We start from the raw sequence: 18,709 nt of genomic DNA on the forward strand, positions 1-18,709 counted from the left end.
ATGTGCTCAAAACCTTTTCATCCTGGAAACTTAGTCCAGCCCTGGAATTCACACAGCGAAAGAACCTTCTGCACCTGCAGCCTCTCTCTCTGATTCAGTGCTTCCTCCATTTAAGCAGGGTGCCCTAGCCAACCATGCATTATTCTTCTCTGGGCTGCACTCCAGACTTTTTCTTCCATGCCCCCATACAGGAATGATACTTCCATTATCCTTCTCTTCCCCCCCAAACGCATCCCACCCCCGTTAGAATATAAACCCTTTAAGGTAGTTTTCTGGTTTTATTTATATTTCCAGTGTTTAGCACAGTACTTGGCACATAGTCAGTGCTTGATAAATGCTTATTGACACACGGACTATTACATTTAATGGATCTAAGGATGGTTTAAAGTTAATAAAATAGACCAATAAACCACATCAATAATAAAAGCAGATAGAAATAAAATCATATAAAATTATGCAAATAGATGCAAAAAATTTGATAAAATAAAGCAATATCACAGAGGTTATTTTTGAGATCTGATGTTATAACAAGCAAAATATCAGCGGTATGCTTCATAGAATTAGATAAAATAATAGCCAGAAGACTATAATGGTCATCAAATGGGCTTTGGAGTAAGGAGGGTCTGTGTTCATATTTAGCCTCCAATTCAAACTGGTTATTTAAATCCTGGGCCATTCATTTTTCCTCTCACTTCTCCAGCCTGCTCTCTAAGATTGAGCTGAAGTGGACTTTACTAAGTGGGAACTTCTTACCAATGAAATTGCAAAGAAAAAAAAATATATATATATATATATGTGTGTGTATATATATATACATATATATAATTGAGTTATATAAAAATAAGCTTTGCATCGCTAAAAATAAATTCAGAAGAAAAGTCACATCCTCGGGAAAATAGTCTTTGTGTTAAACATTTCTAATAAAATTCTGACATCTAAAATCTATAAGGAATTAATGCAAATTTATATGAGCAAAAGCTATTCTCCAATGCTTATGGGATCAAAGAAAATAAATAGGCAAGTATTGAAATAAGAAACAGAAACTATAAATGAATACTTGAAAAAAAGTATACAAATCCCTCAAAATCAGAGAAATGAACACTTTAAAATATCTAAGAAGATCCTAAATTTAGGATGGCAAAAATCATTGAGTCTGTTCCTCATTTTACAGGTGAGGAAACTGACATAGACAGAAGTTAAATGACTTGCTTGGGGTCACACAGCTAGTAAGTGTCTGAGGATAAATTTGATCTCAAATCTTCCTAATTCCATGCCAGCCCCTCCCCCCAAAAAAAGAGAAACGGGGGGGGGAGGGAGAGAGAGAGAGAGAGAGAGAGAGAGAGAGACAGAGAGACAGAGAGACAGAGAGAGACAGAGACAGAGACAGAGACAGAGAGGGAGAGAGGGAGGGAGAGAGAGAGGGAGGGGGAGAGAGAGAGGGGGGATAGGAGAAGGAAGAGAGGGAAAGGAGAAAAAAGGAAGGAAGGAAGAAAGGGAGGGAGGGAGGGAAAAAGCCAGCGATAAAATTGGTGGTCTTTGATGTCTATATACAAATGAACAAAGTATGTGTAATATAAAGAAAAACTATAGATCCTAACATAAGGAGGTAGATATGACCTTGGCAGTATCATTGTGACTTGCCATGATGGGACACATGGAATATAGCTCTGGCCAGATAGTACATAGGAACAGGAGAATAAATGGTGTTGCTGAATAGAGTCTTATGTTAAGACATAAGAAACAGGGTGGGAAGTGGAATAGAGAGTATTTGTTAAAGTTCAACAGAGCCAGAAACAAAAGCAATACTACCATGAAGATAGATGAAGATACTTAGAAGTAGATCATAGACTTGCCTTAAAAGCAGAGTAATGGGACACTCATATAATACACACATTTTGACCAGGAAGAGCTGCTAATTATTTCTTGACTTTCCTTAAGATAATTTCATCTTATATAGTGCTTTAAGGTTTGCAAAACACTTTACAAATAGTATCTAATTTTATCTTCATATGTCATAGGCAAGTGCTATTATGCTTATTTTATAGATGAGGAAACTGAGACAAAGAGCTGTTAAACTACTTGTGGGGGGAAGCTAGGTGGCACAGTGGATAAAGCACCAGCCCTGGAGTCAGGAGTACCTGAGTTCAAATCCAGCCCCAGACACTTGAACACTTACTAGCTGTGTGACCCTGGGCAAGTCACTTAACCCCAATTGCCTCACTAAAAAATTAAATTAAATTTAAAAATTTAAAAAAAACCACTACTTGTTGAGGAGCTAGTAGGCATCTGAGGGCAGATGTGAACACAGATTTCTGGACTTGAGACATAGAACTGTATCCACTTAACCACCTACCTTCACCACTGGTGAAGGAACCAATGAGAAACTTCTACTACAGATTTGTTTCTAACTAGCAAGAAGGTACTGGTTGCTGGATTGTAAGTGATAAGAACCTTGTTTCTTCCCCTTATCCATAAAGTGCACTTTATATTATGGAGTATAAAGATAAATGTTCTTTTCATTATTATACTGCTTAAAATGGTTAATCAACTGAACCAAATTCTAAATAGTCTCATAAACTGAGCTGATCATTACTTTCTTTCAATGCTTTTTATGTTTAAAAAATTACTGATAACCAATAAAACCAGTAAAGTGCTAGATAACCAGCTCATCTGAATTATAAAATATACAAAATTATTTTTAAATAGTGGCAATGATTTACAACTGAGAATGTTTAAGCAGTTGCAAAAACATTTGTTAAGAGATCTATCAATTCATCTATCCAGACACATGCATTTACTTCCTGGTTTATGAAGTTTTGTTTTGTTTTGTTTTTAAATAGCAAATCAATACACCAATGCTAGAGGTTTTTCACAGAGCCTGAGTCAGTCACATGGACCCTATCCAAATTTTATGAAGAAATCTATGAGAAGTGTAAGGAAGCCAAGAGGGACTTAAAGGAGCTGGGGGGAAAAAATGAAAGATTTACAAAGGTTAACTAAGAAGAGGGGGAAAGATCCTTTTAATGCAAAATCAACTTTTTGGATTCTTTTTCTAAAAGAGGAATATTGCTGGACCAAATTCTCTTTGTAAAGAGAATACCAGTCCTATATACCAGAACTACCACTTCTCAAAGTATTTCTTAATACACATCTAAGGTTTCATTGTTAAAGAGTCAAATTTTCCAAATCAGAGAGGAGTATTACTTCATGGTTCCCAAGTTTCCAATCACTTAACATATGAAACACTGAAGTTTAAAAGTCAAATGCTCCAAGTGAAAAGCATCTGTTTGATGTATATAAGGTCTCAGACAAATTCTGTGTTAAAAACCTCTTTGTGCTGCTTTTTGAAAACATATCACTTAATAATGATTCTCTGGGCTCTGACACACTCAGTGATCAGACTTTTTTTATGGACTTAATGCAAAAGGATACGTTTGCAACACCTGGTTTTCTCCAAGATGGGAGTTTCAGATTTTAAAATCCAAATTACATTCAACTTCATTTTTAAGGTGATGACCTAAGTGTTCTTTTTTTCCCCTTCACAATCAGATGCTTGCAAGACGGGTCATTTTCTTTGGCTTTTCATTCCCTGATTTCTCTATGTTAGGATAATAAAATGTCAACGCCAAATGAGTAAGTGAAAGAAAAAAGAAGTTCAAGTCAATAAGAGTGTGACACAGACACAGACAGCCTGCTTATTTCAATTACTTTAGTACCTGCTCATCTTAATAAATGATTGTTCACTTGAGTTCTTCTAAACTGAGCATCAGTAAAGTGGTTAATTTTTAAAATAATAATGACTCATCATTCTATTATTCCAAATTGACAGAGTGCTTTCCTTACAAAAGCCAGGTGAGGTATGTAGGTGAAGTACTGTTATGCTTTCTATTCTACAGACTGAAAGGCTCAATGACTGAGGCTGGAGAAAGAGCTTAAATGACTTGTCTGTCCTCATGGTTATTAGGTGTTTGAGACAGGAGCTGATTATAAGCCTTCTGATTCTAGGTCCAGGGCTTTATCTAGTAATCCCTGCTGGTTACTTTTGGACATGGCTTTAGAAGATGGATCTGTCCTGTTCCCAACCCCTGTTGTCATGCTATGTAGCTGTGGATACTTCACTGATTCGAAGGAGAAAATGTTTTTCCTACCCCTATCTCTGAAACCCCATGTTGGTTATGTGTTCATTATAGAGAGCCCTACTTCCTCGCTGCAGTCAAGAGGTTCTTTGGGAGTTTTATAATTATACTTATCTGAAATATTGCCTTCTAGCCCAAGAATGTAGAAACGTAGATTAATCAGGCATTCAAAGATAAATCTGGCTGCTCTTTGTCTTATCACTATTTTTGTAGAGTTTCTCTTCAGCAAGTTATTGAGTGTTAAGACCATCTTGTCAAAGGTGATATTATATTTTGGGATTAGTATAGCTTTTCTCTTGATAACCAATGTTTTCATTCCATTTGCTTCACTGCAACAAGATAAGTCATTAAGACATCAAGGTCGGCCTTTTTCTCTCCCCCCCCCTTTTCCTTCCTTCCTTCTTTCTCTCCTTCCTTCCTTCCTTTCTTTCTTGTGAAGGGGAAAGGGTTACATTATGAAGGAAGCAAATAAGGGAGATATGCCTAAAACTTTGATACTGGTAATTGTGTTTCCTGTCCCTGAATCTTTATTTTGTATAAAGATATTTTTAAAATCCAAGGAAAGCATTAATTTATCAATGTGGGAAATTGAAATCTTTTGTTAATTCACAGAGTATAGATGTATTTACTTGTCCTTGCTCTCGCCACTGTGATCCTATACTGATAAAATGAGGCCTCTCTGGGGAATGAGAAGATAGTTTAATTCTCCAAACTAAATGTTTCAAGGATTAAAGTTCTCCATGAATAAAAAGCTGTTGTACATTGAATTATCCACTGAAATCCTACACTGATACCTTGTTATGGCATATAGGTGACTTGAGTGAGTGCAAGTTAAGGCCTGTCACAGTTTATGGTTGCTGAGGACAAGTATAGCCAAGTTTGGAGAGGCTCATCATTATCAGGTTGGCTAAAGCAGTTCATGAAGATGCATTCCATGCAAGACATGGGATACTGACTTTGTTTTTGGAGGAAGCAATCCACTCATACATGAAGTATACAAGTAGATAATTCACTTATAGAATCATATATGAAGAACTTCAAGGGACCTCAGAGATTATCTAATCCAACCCCCTCTTTTAATAGATGGTAAAACTGAGGCCCACGAAAATGAACTGACTTGCCCAAAGGCACACAGGTAATAAGCACTGGAGGTGGGATTTGTGACTTTGTGACTATAGAACTAATTAAATATAGCATTATTTATTTGTTGGATTCTTCTAGAACTTTTTTCCTAGGCCTTTTGGGTTTTGTTCAGACCTCTGCTGGGAATGTGCAAGTCAGCAACTTTTTTTTTTTTTCCTCTCTGCAGATGTCCTCAATGACCATGAAAGCGTTTGCAAGTTTTGAATTTAGAATCACAAAAATAATTTAGCAAGTAAGCAAACTCACAAATAGGGAATCCGAGAATAATGAAAACCAATTTTATGTACAGGTATATCAGCCATTTCTGTAGTCACAAAGAATTCAAAACAAAACAGGTGCCCAATTGGGGAATGACTAAACAAATTACGGTATAATGAATGTAATGGAATTTTATTACAATTAAGAAATTGTTGATATAATGGCTTCTGAGATTATGAAAAGACTTGCATAAACTGTTGGTGAAATGAGCAGAAACAGGGTAATCATTTTTGTGATGACCATAATAATATCATGAGGGGAACCATCTTTGAAAGACCTCAGATACTATGTTTTAGAAATGCTCGTGTTATTTCATAAATTAAAAATAAAAATAAAAAAATTAAAGAGGGAAAAAAGAACTCATAACTCTGAGTAAAGTAGTGACTAACCATGACTTCAAAAGACTTATGATGATATACCTCCCACTTCTTGTCAAATTGGTAAATGGGCTAGAGCAGGGGTGTTGCTGGAGTGAGCTCCAACATCCTAAGAACTGATTAACTAATTAGTTAATTGGATTTTCAAAGTGAGACACTAGACCTCAGAATTTTTCTTAAAGCTGTAAATTAGGGCTTATTTTTAGTTTATTTTGATTGTCTAGACTTAAAATTATGGAGAAAATGTGAATAATGCAGATTAAATTTAAAAGTCTATCATGCAGCTAGTTAAACTTTTTCCAGTACACCTTGGATTAGAGGTAGCATTCTGAGAGGGGTAATGTGTTGCTTTATTTCTTTAGTTTGCCTATACTTACTTATTTTGAGGAAAAGCTTTGCGGGGGGTGGGGGGATTAGTGAGTAGTCACTGACATAATAAAACATCAATAAAACATTTTTTTCTTCAATTCACAGAGGAAATAAATTGTAGTACAGGACACCTGTGGGTGACTGAAGTAGAATCCGAGATTTAGAGATTTAGAGCTTGAGGAGAATTTGGAAATCATCCAGTCAGTCCAACTCTCTCATTAATATTTTTCCTTTTTTCTTTTTCCTTTCCTCCTCTTTTATTTCATTTTTTAAAATTCAATTTAATTTCAACTTATAATTCTTTCCTTCCTACCTCTCTCCTACCCATTGAGAAAGCAAGAGAGACAAAATCCTTTACAACTATGTATAGTCCCATAAAGTGAATTCCCAAAGTAGCCATGTCCAATATCTATCTATCTATCTATCTATCTATCTATCTATCTATCTATCTATCTATCTATCTATCTATCATCTATCTATCTATATCTCGATCTCTTTCTAGCTCTATCTAGAGATATAATAAATTGCCTATATTATGTTTATATGTATGCATATGAAATATATATATATATATATATATATAACGTATTATATAAATATACAAATACATACAGATGAGGAAACTGAGTTCCACAAAGATGAAATGCTCAAGGTCCTACAAGTAGTAAGTGGCAGAGAGCCAAGATACAACCCAGGTACCCTGACTCCAGATTTAATACCCTTTTGCTTTTACCACTATGGTATTTCTGCATGATATTTCATATTCCTTTTGTTGCTGGGCATTAGTCAGGGTGATTTTATAAGGTGCGAGAGGAAGCAACTTATTGGATGGAAGAAGTGAAGCCACAACTGTTGTTCAGTAGTGAATCAACTCAACTGACTTGAGTATAAAAGAAATGGCATCCTATGCAAAGAGGTGACGGCTCCTGCCAAAGAAATCTTCTCTCAACTACAGAAATAAATGAGATGATATGGGTTTGATTGGGGGATTTTGTTTGGCCTTACATTCCTATTTAATAATACCAACTCAGACTGAGAAGAGGTAGAATCAGTATATCTCTGAACATAGAAAAACCCAATTTAGCAAACATTTTCTGCCTTTTATAAGCTGTGAAGATGCTTTCTTTTTTTTCCCCTTATGTTAGAACCATAGGTTTCCATGGGAAACAGATCATGTGAAGATGTGTCTCCAAATTCCATCATACACAAGCTTTTTGTAATTACTATTATAACTGCTATAACTCTGATGCCAAGATGATTCTGGTCTACTTCACATTTATGAACCAGTCAGCTCTATTCTAGGGGCAGAACGGGTGATGATATAAGAGGCAGAAAGAAAAGTTGGATTTTTTTAGAGCATAGGTTATATATTAGGTACCTCATATTTTGCTCTGGGCATATTACAGAGAGAGTTTCTCATCAGGATAACACATGTAAAATACTGCTTTCACAAGGCCCTTTTTGAGTAAAGGTAGAAAAAAATGTTTGTTTTGTTTTGTTTTTGTTAACCCCTGGAAAATTATCACAGTAAAATTGCTTCAGTTTGGAAACTGACCATTGGAAAGTTCACTTTCAGATACCAACATGGACAAATTCAGTTCCAAAGTATAACAAAGAGACTCCTCTCAAATATACTTAGAGGTCTAAATGAATGAATTATTGGTTGGTTGGTTGATTGGTTGGTTGGTTGGTTGGATGGTTGGATGGTTGAATGAATGAATGAATGAATGAATGAATGAATGAATGAATGAATGAATGAATGAATGAATGAATGAAAAAAGCATCTATTAAGTGCTTGCAAAGTGCCAGCACTATGGCAGAAATATAAAGAGAAAAAGAGACATTGAGACATTGCTATTTTTAAAGAATTCACATTCTGAGATAGGGAAGACAACACATAAAAACCTTGTGTCCTAGAAGCTGTCTCTTGAAAAGGTGCCTTTCTTATCACTGAGATTGTTTTCACCTCTTTCAGAGCTTGAAAATCTTCTGATAATTCAATGATGATGATGAAGTGATGGGGGAAGGGTAGGCCAGACAAGAGCAGCCTATGAATCTAGGGCTGTTCAGTTGGTCTTTTCTTCTCTTGGGGTTTTAAAAGGTCCTGGTGTGAACCACTTCAATGCCTTGCACTGTTTTCTTTTGCATTTTATAGTGCCTGTGAGGGCTCAGGAGGGAGCACATTTATTGCATGAGTCCTTCAATTTAGAGTCTACTGGAGCACGTGATTGCAAGGACTCTGAGGAAAGACTGGAAAATAAGTCCCTGATGTCAAACTAGCCATGGAGCCAAAACAGTAGTGCCAATTATGATTTCAGTACCTTACACACATTGCTTTACGAACTGGCCTTACTGAGGATTGGTAGGAGTTTTTGTGCACCTTTTTAAAATTATTTATTGGTAGGTTTGGGTATATTAATTTTTTTCCTCTAATAGTTGTCTTTGTGTTAAAAGTTTATGTTAAAGTCACCAGTTCACTTTGACTCCTTCATTTCTTAAACTAGGGGCATTTATGGTGGGCTTGCAGGGAGAAGGGAAAGAGTGACTGGAGTGATAGCCCAGAGTGGGCATAATGGTGGGACTTATACTGACCTTTGTCCTGTCTTTCCAGCTAATATTCTTTTACCCCATTAAAGGAGTAGGAATTGTTAGGCTGTGATATCCAGCAGATCAATCAATAAACAAATGTTGATGGATCCTAGAGCTCAGTTGTACCGTATATACAACTGAGTTCATGTAGAGACCTGATCAATCAGCTTACTGTTTCCTGTCAAGCCTGTCACAGAGGCAAGAGAGACTGACCCAGAGTTGGAAAGACCTTGAGTTCGAGTCTTCTCTCTCATGTCTTCACACATAGTTTGTGTGACCCTTGGCAATTTACTTAAGCTCTGAATGTCCCATGGAAGTTCTGTAAGACTATAAGTTTCATGGTAATCATATACATTCATCCACATGTTAGAAAGTCCATGTTTAGGGCAGCAAGGTGGTACATTGGATAGAGCACTGGTCCTGGAGTCAGGAGGACCTGAGTTCAAGTCTCACCTAAGACATTTACTAGTTGTGTGACACTGGGCAAGTCACTTAACCCCAATTGCCTTAAATATCCAGGGCCATTTCCAGTTGTCCTGATGTATATGTTGCCACTTGTCCCAGATGGCTCTGGAGGAGAGAGTGAGGTTGGCGCCCTTGCACAGCCCTGCCTCACTTAAGTCCAATTCACCTGGATGTCATGGTCCTCTTTGAGAATGAAGGATAAACAGCAACAAGAGAGACCATGGACATAGACAATTACCTACATATACACACACATACACAATATTAAAAAGAAGGAGGAGGTGAAGGAGAAGGAGGAGGAGGAGGAGGAGAATAAAGAAGAAGGAAGAAAAAACAGTGTGGCATCATAGTTAAACATCTGGCTTTGGAGTCAGGAGGACCTGGGTTCAGATCCTGTAACTAATGTTCACTAGTTTTATGTCTGTGGGTAAATTACTTAACCTTTTAAAGCTCCAGGAAATTCTCTAAGACTAGAAGTTACAGAGGAGTTTCTGAGTTTCATGAAAGGAGTTTGTTTCCATGCCAGGGAGTTCCTGACACTGATGAAATCACACACAAAAAGTCAAGAAGTATAAAATTAAATTTATGGAAAAAACTGTTGAAAATGAAAAATTATGAAATAGTCTAAGTTTTAGGAAACCTGCAACTCAGCTATGTGGATTCCCTCCCAGCATTCCTAAATTCTAGCCCTTTTACCAGTCCATGAATTTAGCTTCTGTATTCACCCAAACCCCAGGGAAAACCTTCTGCAGTGACACAATCAGTGAGTCAAGAGAACATGGGATCAGTTCAAGTATGACCACTCATCCATTCCCCATGGCAAAATATTACTCATTTGTTTATATTTTAGATGTTTTAAATGAACCCATCATATAAACTTGGGACACTTTTCCAAGTAGTTAATAACCCTGAGACTCTGGCCAAAGTCAATAACAACAACACAATAACTCACTAGACTCAGCCAACACCTGTATCAATTCCAAGTACAGGGATTAAATAGATCAGACCTGGACAAAACCCCAGTCAGCTGAGGCTTTGCCAGACCAAAGTGAGTTGCAAAATGTAGATAAGACATACCTAGCTATCAGCTAGCAGCAGAGCACAAAGGACAATTCTTAACTGAATGGAAAGTAAGATTTGTAGAATTACTAGGCTAAAAGAGAAGTTTGAAAAAAACTGAGGCCTCTGGATTAAGGCCAGTCAAACTTCCCCAGGGAAGACAGAGTTACCCATTGGGAAGAGTAGTGACTCTTTGCTGTGTTAAAACCCCATCTCAGATACTCACTGTGCGATCTTGGGAGTTGGCTTAATTTCATTAAACCTGACTTTTCTCATCTGTAGCACAAGGGTTTGGATTGATGATTTCTAAGGTCTCAGTTATGGAGGCTGCTAGGTAATTTGGTAGGTAGAGCACTGGGCCTGGATTCAGGAAGACCTGAGTTCAAGTCCAGTTTCAGACACTTGCTAGCTGTGTGATCCTGGGGAAGTCACTTAACCTCTGTTTGCCTTAATCCACTGGAGAAGGAAATGGCAAATCATTCCAGTATTTTTGCCCCCCCCACCCCCCCCCCCCGAAATCCCAATGGACATTATGGTCTATGAGGTCATGAAGAGCTGGACACAACTGAACAGCCTGGTTTTCAATTATACATTACATATTACACTCATTATTAGTCTCTCATTACACACTACTCCAATCCCCATATACTACAGTCTATCCCCAAACTGGACTTTTCCTTGTTCCTCATACATACCATGCCATTTCCCATTTCTTTGCCATTTCAATGGACTATCTCCATGGTTAGAATCTACTTCTTCTTCACGTCTGTTTCCTAGAATCTTTTACTCTCTTTGAGACTCACCTCAAGCACTGCTTTCTACATATATCCTTTCCTGATATGACTTCAACTGCTTGCACTCTCCCTCACTAATTACCTGTCATCCATTTTTTATTTAGTCTATCTACGTTTATATGCATATCTCTATATGATACACAGAATATAATCTCCTTGAGTATAGGGATTGTTGTATGTTTTAAATTTGTATATCCTCAGTGCTTAGCCCATAGTAGGTGCTTAATAAAAAAGCTTATTGATCAACTAAGTCTATGATGTTTTTCTCATTCTTCAAGATTTATATGGAAAATCACCCAGTCCTTTACTTCCTTCATTCATTTAAGATACCTGTACTAAGTGACTACTGAGAAACTATCCTAGATGTTGAAGGTCAGTGAAGGTAGAGAGGCCATTCAAAGATTTAGCAGACTCAGTTCTTGCATTTCAGGAGTGTACCCTCATAGTATAGTGTGTCTGTGGACGTACTTCTTTGGGGTGTGCACCTTAAGTCCTTTGTGCTATAGTTAAATCCCCATTTTTAATTGATTTCTTTTTTGTTAAAGATGTAGATTGGGTAGTGACTAGACTCTGCATATTTGACCAACACTCAGATAGTGGGCACATCGCTTCCTCAAGACACACTGGAAGGGGAGAAAGCCAGAACATGTGTGTGCCTCTGTCTGTATGTGTGTATTCAGACAGACAGATATTACAAAGACTGACTAAGAGCTGAGATGTATCCCTTATCTGAACAATAGGGAGAGGTGATGACTAAAATGAGCAGTAGACAAGCTTGAAGCCCTGCTAGGTAGCAGCTGAGACAAAAAAAGAATTTTCTTCCCTACTCTCTGTAACCTAGGGGGGACTCCTCAGGACTAGCTGGGGGCAGAGGCGAAATCTGAGTAAAAACAAGATGTTTTCAGTTATGTACTGTATATTTCTTAACTCCTTTTATTGCTGTTGAAAAGGAAAATGCTTTAGAGCAACGGCAATGCAGGGAATCGAGCCATATGTTTTTTAAAAAAGAAGAAATACTCAACATGGTGACTAATTCTTTTTTAAATGATTCCGTTTACAGACTTCACAGGTAGTGGAAACAGTGCTAATGCACAACATAAGAGAATAATAGTCATTTCAGTTTTCTCACTCAAGAGGGGTAAACATACAGGGACTAAAAAAATCTGAGTAATATCTTAAATATGCATTAGTATGACTGAGGACATTTCAGTAGCTGTACTTAGAAGAGTGTGTTCAATGCTTTGCCTCCAGGTCAAACATCATAATTTAAGTATGATGCATAGTTAATTTTTTGTCTAAATACATGAGTCAGGGAGATATGGAATTCAGTCTGCCTGTTCCTTGATTTTGGATTCCCATAGATTTCTTATTTCATAACTGGTCATTATTATCCAATTCAATTTCAATCTGAATATTTATTAATTCTTACTATGTTTCAGCACTGTGCTTGGTGCTAAAGACATGAAGACTATAATGAAATAGTCCTGCCCTCGAGCAGCTTACCTTTGACTATGAGAGGAAACAACATGTACATGGAAGGGGCCAGGGTGTACAGCTTCAATTCTTAAGTCCAGCTGTCTCTGTGTCTGTATGATGTTTTCACTGTTTCTGTGCATCTCCACACACACACACACACACACACCAATTAAAATAACTATGTTCTGAGATAAAGAACCAGACTGTTCTCTGAGGACAGTTTTCTTGAAAGCTTGAAAGTGTTTCTTCACTTATGGAAAACTATTTGTAGCAGTTCTTTTTGTTGTTGTTGTTGTTTGTTTGTTTGTTTGAAGAGGGAAAGAAATGGAAACTATGGGAATGTTCATTATTTGGGGAGTATCTGAATAAAATATGGCATATGTGTATGATTCAAAACTATTGTGCTATAAGAAATGATGAAGGGGGGCAACTAGGTGGTGCGGTGTATAAAGCACTGGCCCTGGATTCAGGAGTACCTGAGTTAAAACCCGGGCTCAGACACTTGACACTTACTAACTGTGTGACCCTTGGCAAATCACTTAACCCCCATTGCCCTGCAAAAAAAAAAAAAGAAAGAAAGAAAAGAAATGATGAAGGATATGGTTTCAGAGTGTAACGATTGGAATGACACCACCTGCTGGAGAGCGACTGTAGGAAAGCTCTGCCATGAGGAGAAGGCGTCTGAGGGCAAGCCATATGGTCAGTTCCTTGGCGTCAAGAAGCGACGTTTGCTCGTGAGTACTATCTATCAAAGCTACCAGCCAATCAACTTGAGGAGCCTCCCATTTCTGAGAGGAGGACACGAAGTAGGAAGCAGACACTGGTGGAGGGGTTGTTCTTCTTTTTTGTTCCTGACCTCACCATGGCAGATCAGATGATGGGGTCTCTTAGAAATAGTTAAATTTTTACCTTTCTCTCTGATCCTAATGCTCTTTAATAAATACTTAAACACTTAAATACTCTTGCTAAAACTTATAATTTATTGGCGACCACTCATTAGATTTTAGATAGTATAGCTAGAATTTTAGCCCCTTACAAGAGAAACCTAGAAAGACTTGTATGAACTGATGCCAAATAAAGTGATCAGAATCAGGGGAATAATTTATATAGTAACAACAACATTGTAAAGACACAGAAAAGAATTCTGATCAATTTTTTCCCCTAAACTTGAAAGAAGTAATAATTTGTTGTTTCTGGTTGAGATATAAATATACAGGGGGCTGGGGGGCGGGTGAGCCAAGATGGCAGAGGAAAGGCAGCAACTCACTTGAGCTCTCCCCAAAACCCCTCCAAATACCTTTAAATAATGCCATAAGACAATTCCTGGAGCAGCAAAATCCACAAAAAAGATTGGGTGAAATAATTTTCTAGACAAACACAACTTAGAAGGTCAGCAGGAAACCTTTGTTATAGCAGGGTGGGAGTGGAGTGCAGACCTAGCCCCAGAAAACCTAGGAGCAGGCATCATGAACTACTGAATCAGCAGCAGCAGCCACTGCTTCCTGAGAGCTCTCAACCCACAGATTGAACAACTGTTGAGAAGGAGATCATAGGGGTCTTTTTTTAACACTGAGGAAGGACTCTGTTGTACAATCCTTCAGAGGGAAAAATGGGAATTCAACGAAAGAGAGAACTTTCAGGCATTCTTGATGAAAAGGCTTGAGCTGAATGGAAAATTTGATTTTCAAATGTAAGACTCTAGAGAGGCATAAAAAGGTAAACAGGAAACAGAAATTATAAGGGATATTAAAAGGTTAAACTGTTTACATTCCTACATGGGAAGATGATACTTTTAATTTGTAAGAACTTTCTCACTATTAGGGCAGCTGGATGGAGTATATTTAGAGGGCACAGGTATAAGTTGAATATGAAGGGATGGCATCTAAAAATATATAAAATTAAGGGGTGAGAGAAATGCACTGGGGAAAAGGGAATGGGAGTAGTGGAATGGAGGTAAATTATCTCATATAAAATAAGCAAGAAAAAGATTACAGTGGAGGGGAAGATGGGAGAGGTGCAGGGGAGTGAGTGAACCTTAACTCTCATCAGAATTGGCTCAAGGAGGAAATGACTTACACACTCAATTGGTTATAGAAATCTATCTTATCCTGCAGGAAACTAGGAAGAGAAGGGCATAAGAGGGGATGATGTGGGTAATAGAAGTGAGCACAGATTTGGGGATGGGGTAGTCAGAACACTTTTGAGGAGGGACTGGGTGAAAGGAGAGAATAAAAATAGGATGGAAGGAAATACAATAAAATTAAAAATACAAAATACAAAAAAATAATAAATAATAAAAGTAATAGTATATGAAAAAAAGTTTGAAGTGAGTTTCTCTAATAAAGGCCTCATTTCTTAAATATATAGAGAACTGAGTCAAATTTATAAAAATTAAAGCCATTCCCCAAATGATAAATAATCAAAAGATATGAACATTTTTCAGATGAAGTAATCAAAGCCATCTATAGCCATATGACAAAATTGTTCTAACTCCCCATTTATTGGGGAGATGAAAATTAAAACAATTTTGGGTTATTACCTCATACCTATTAGATTGACTAATATAACAGAAGGGGAAAAAAGACAAATTAGGAAAAATGTGACATTAATGCACTGTTGGTGGAGTTGTAAACTGATTCAACCATTTTGTAGAGCAATTTAGAACTATACCCATAGGGCTATAAAATCATGCATACTCTTTGACCTAGCAATACCACTATTATTATCTCCAAAATGAAATTAAAAAACAAAAAGAAAGGGATTTACAGGTATGAAAATGTTTATAGCAATTGTATTTTGGTGGTAAACAACTGGAAATTGAAGGGATGCCCATCAACTGGGGAATGACTGAACAAATTGTGCTATGTTATTATGATAGATTACTATTGTGCTATAAGAAATCATGAGCAAGATGCTTTCAGAAAAACCTGGAAAGACTTACATAAGATGATGCAAAGTGAAAGGTACTGTGTACAAAGTAACAGCAGTATTGTAATATGATCAGCTGTGAATCACTTATGTATTCTCAGCAATATAATGATGCAAGACAACTCTGAAGCACTTATGATAAAAAATGCTATCCATCCCCAGAGAGGGAACTGCTATTGTATGAATACAGATTAAAGCATATTTTTGTACTTTTAATTTTTCTTGAGGATTATTTGTTTTCTTTTACAACATGACTAATATTGAAATATTTTGCATGACTACACATGTCTACTCTATATCAAATTGCTTGCCTTCTAAAAGGTAGGGAGGGGGAGAGGGGGAAGGGAGAGAATTTGGAACTCAAGGTTTTAAAAATGGATGTTGAAAATTGTTTTTACATATAATTGGGGAAAAATAAAATACTAAATTAAAAAAGAAACATATACATACATGTGTGTGTGTGAATATATATAACTGGAGAGCTATCCATGAAGCCACAAAGACCTGCCTCTCACAAAATACTGTGTGACCCTGGCCAACTCACCAGGAACTTTTTCACTTCACAGCCATAAACCTTAATCCTTTTAGTACTGGTATGCTTAGTTTGTATTTATATAAATATTGCATTTATATAAATTGATATAAACATTGTGTTTAAGTAAATATGATATAAGTATATATGGGTAAATATGTATATATGTATGTACGTATTATATATGCAGTTCATGTGATTTCGAACTGAAAACAAACTGAGACATCATCTAATCTAAGCTTCTCATTTTATACGTGAGGAAATTGAGGCCAGAGAAAGTTAAGAAACTTGCTAAAAGTCACAGAATAATTCAATGGCTGAGGCAGGATTCAAATATAATATAATGGTCATTCAAACAGAATTGGCAGAACTTAATCTCTCAGAAAATATAGCAAGATACTTTTAGGTTAGAGTTACTAAGTGTTTACAAAAAGCAAACAAAAATATAGCTAAGTAGCAAGGAATGGAAAGGAAAAAAATATTTTTAGGTTATACAGAAGGCCCAATTATATACCTTATGAATATTTTCTTTGAGAAAATAATTATAAGGTATCAGACATAGCAATTACTGAATAATATCACAAAAACTCATTACACTTTAACAAACAAGAAACTAACTACTCATTACTTAGAAGCATTCCTAAGTCCATTGTCTGTGTTTGGATCAAACAACTTGTAAAAGCAAAGATTAATATAAAGTTAGATGTTAATAATGTTAAAAATATGGACTAAATTCAAATATATTTACCATAGACTGTTTAAACAAGTTACTAAGAAAAAAGTAAAAAGGAAATGGATAGAAGAAAGAACATTGACACCATTTATCACAATTTCAAACAGAAGCTTGCTTAATTATGTAAATTAATTGTTATAACAAACAAACCAAAAGAGACTAGAAACTGACTTGAGTAGCAAGTTATTGACAGAAATATGCCAGTGAAGGGGAATACAAGTGTTAAAATGTCAACTTCTTTGTAAGTCTAACAAAATCAAATGATAGAACATTGTGAGCAGCATTGCTCCATAACAGAGCAAGAAGCAGTAGAAGGGGAAAATACAGTTTAAAGAAAGCTTGGTAAGAAAGAGATCTAACAAGCAAAGTCATCCCAAGAGCACATAATGATGAAAATGGAATGATAACAAAAGGACAAAAGATGGAAAAGGTTTTGGTTGGTTTTGGTTTTGGTTTTTAACAAACTCTTGATCATTAGGAATAGAAAAATCACAAAAAAGTAACCCCAGATCTTATTTTTAAAAGGAGGGGAAGGATTGATAGTATAGCAAAAACTGTTTACTTCCATGTAACTACTTATTTTAAAATGTACAAGAAAATACATATATTGTATCAAGGACATCTTTGATAAGGGGATTACAAGGGAAAAGATAGGCTTTTGCAAACATTTCACAGTAGATCACATCTTTACCATAAAACAATCAGCTAAAAGATGTAGAGAATACAGGAACTCATAGTGATTCTTATTTGCTAACTAAAAACAAAAACAAAGTAAAAAACAAAACAAAACAAAACAACAAATTTTGGTAGAGCAAAATTTATCCTTCAAGGCTATATACCGAAGAGGTGTGCCCCATGCATATACCAACATTATAAAAGATTTTCTGGAGGATATAACAATAGAGATTATTTGTTTCACTAGCTTCTGATTTTTTATATTAAATGAAGGATAAAATAGAATACACATGGTGAAGGGGCACTCAGATCCCAGACCTATTACTATTTCTGTGACACTGGGAGAGTCATTAGACCTAAATTCTAGCTCTAAATCTATGTTCCTGTGATCCTGAAGTATTATTATTCCAGTAGGCTGTAAGTCTATTGAAGACAGGGACTATTTACATTTTTCTGTATATCCCCAGTATTTAATATATTTCCTGGGGCATGACAGGAACTTAATAAATGCTAGTTAAATTGACGACTTGTATGACATCATATAAAACCAGGAGACTAGACTAAAGAGAGAAATATAGGGATAGAGGGATTGGACCTTTCATGTCACTAATATAGGGAAATTCTAGGTGAGGAAAGTGCCACAATCATTTCAGGTTGGAAGCTTCTCAATGACTTCAAGTCTCAGAGAATTTCCTAGAACACTGAGAAGGTGAGTGGGCCAGAATCACACAGTATTATATGAGAAGCAGGTCTTTGGGGCTTCGTGGCTGCCTCTCCAATTATACCAACTCTCACAAAATAAATGAAATCAACATTAAAATTCCACTGACCTCATAGAATTTCAATGGCAAATCTTAGTCCCAGAAAGAATAAGAAGCATATGCTGCCTTATCTCTGTAGAGATAGTAGGCTAACAGTGCAGAATATTGTATATTTAGTCAACTGAATATGCTTTGCTGGTTGGGTTTTTCTTAAATTCTATTTTGTTTTAAGGAATGATTTGATGGAGGAAGGGTCATATTGGAAACTAATTCTGTATAACTTTTAAAAATCATAAATAAAAGTTATTTTTCCCAAAAAAATGGAGAAGTGAGGGAGAATGGTTAAGATCCTTTCTTATATACTAATTCAGTTAGGTTGTAATAACCTAAGATGGCATATAATTAAAAGCTAAT

This window comes from Dromiciops gliroides, chromosome 4, assembly GCF_019393635.1.
Source record: "Dromiciops gliroides isolate mDroGli1 chromosome 4, mDroGli1.pri, whole genome shotgun sequence".
Lineage (NCBI taxonomy): Eukaryota > Metazoa > Chordata > Mammalia > Microbiotheria > Microbiotheriidae > Dromiciops > Dromiciops gliroides.